A 2,288-nucleotide genomic window follows, 5' to 3' on the forward strand; every position below is an offset into this window, starting at 1 on the left:
CCTGTGCGCTCTAGGTGGCTAGAGCTCTCTTTCACAAGTGAATAGTAGAAATGAGCTCTAAGTGGAGTGAAAAAATCTTATAATGGGGGTCCCATACCATTTTTCATGAAGTTTGACATGTGCTCCTAATTTTTTGTGAAACGCGGTTTAAACTCGAAAAGTTCTCCATTTAGACTCCATTTGCCCAGTTTCTGAGAATTTTGACGATTCGATCAAAATCTGACCACCACACGCCTCCCGCTTCATTCTCATAATTGCACCCCCACTGCACCCTGGATTGTTTTCTAGTCACTGATCATCCCCGTCTTTTTTGTTTTTCATTACGATCGCGTTTCACTTGCTTTTTGTATTTTTAAAGTTTTTCTACCAATAAATATTTAAAAGGAAAATAGAAAAATCAACCCAAAAAAACCCCAAAAATAAAAATAAATCAAAAACTTCACCCCAACACATTATGTACATGCACATGTAATTTTTATGGCCGAATTTCTCTGTTTTACCAATATTTTACCCAAAAAATGGCTATTTTTACATATATACACACACTTATCAGCCCAATTTGGCGTTTGGCCTCATATATATGTAGATTAATGCTGTATAAGGGCATATGTACTTTGGTTAGTCCAGAAATTTCACAATCAAACGTAAACCCCTAAAAAATAGTCAAAACATGCCCTTTTTGCTGCTCTTTTACGGTCATTGGGTCCGCATTGAGAATGCCTTCCCTCCCTCCTAATCGGAATCCTCCCAGACGACAAGGTATTTCCTCACGGTATATGCTATGCATGGGTAAAAAATCGTGATAATGCATGGCCTTGTAACATGGCCCTACCGTATGCATACGCGGTCAATGCATGGTAAAAGTAATGCTGTGCGAGAGGAGGGAATAAGCAAGACGCTTATTGGCATTCGACGTCGAGGTTTCCTGTTTGTTGTTGGTTTGGTTGGTTGATTTTATTTCCAATTAAAAGTGGTAATTCTTCCGCTCGTTGTTTCATCGTCTTCTTTGCGAAGGTGCCCTGGTTTTCCTCTTCTGCAAGTATGGCCGTTATGATCTTTGTGGAGAGAAGTGTCGTGTCTGATGTGGCCATAATATTTTTCTCTTTTGCTTTCCATTTGTAGCTTTGTTTTGGATGCGTTTGTAGGTTTATGGCCTCTTTTTTGGTCTTGGTGGTTGGTTGTTCTGTTGATCGCCATCCACACAGATTGATTTGCCGATGTTGTTTGTCTGGCTGCTGGTTTTTCTTGTACTGAAGGGAGTTCCTGTAGCATCACCTTGCGGATCCAAATGCGCTTCTCATGTAGTTGGCGGTTGAGCATGTTCTTCGGTATCCATATCTGTTTGATGACTCTGTTTGGTGTTTGATTACCCTGGTTTTTCGGAGGCTGTCTGCTATTGCACTGTGGTTTGTAGGCTCGTTCATGTAGATCTTTCCATACCCATACTTGTTGTTTGCTTATTGCTGACTTTGATCTATTCTTTGTCGCCTGTGGTGTCTCATTTTTTGATCGAAGACAGTTGGCTGTTTCCTGTTTATCCTTCGTAGGTATCTTTTGCTGGTTAAGTGGCACCCATCTATTTTTCTCTTGATCAAGTGATTGTGGCACCATTATTGGGTTCTTTCGGGTTGTCTGAGCAAAGACTACCACTTGGTGTTCTTGTTCTTGTTGAATTTTGACTGTATTCGAACTGCACTCTATCTGCACATTATATTCTTTCTGCCATGATTGTCCCAACAACATTGGGTGTAGTGTGCTCGCATCCTTAACCACATAAAACTTGTGGGTATGAACATTCTGATGTACTTGTATATGCAATATCGTCCAGTCCAATGTGCCTAATGAATTTGAGGTACTGCTTTCCAACGCTTGTTGAGTAGGATGGAGTTGATCTTCGAGCTGGAGCTGATTATATAATTTGCATGAAATCAGATTTTCTTGAGCTCCAGAATCAAGCAATGCCGTGGGTTCAACTTGATTGCTACCCACTTTGACTGCAATTATTGGTTCCACTGTGTCTTCACCAAAATTCGTTAATCGAATAGCATTTATTTGCAACGGTGATCCACTTTGTTGTTGTTGTTGTAGAAGCCTTCTTTTTGCAATGCGTTCTTTTGCTTTTGCTTGTGCTTCTTCTCATACCCTCCGTTTCTCCTTCATCCGTTGTTTTTCCTGATGGATTTGTTGAAGCATATCTTGTGTTAGTGGTAAATGATACTATTTTAACCGACACCCACTAATCCAATTTGGCATTTCTTCTCCTGCCAATGTAGCAAGTTTGACAGCTC

The sequence above is a fragment of the Adiantum capillus-veneris genome, chromosome 28 (assembly GCF_014529385.1).
Source record: "Adiantum capillus-veneris isolate H3 chromosome 28, ASM1452938v2, whole genome shotgun sequence".
Taxonomy (NCBI): domain Eukaryota; kingdom Viridiplantae; phylum Streptophyta; class Polypodiopsida; order Polypodiales; family Pteridaceae; genus Adiantum; species Adiantum capillus-veneris.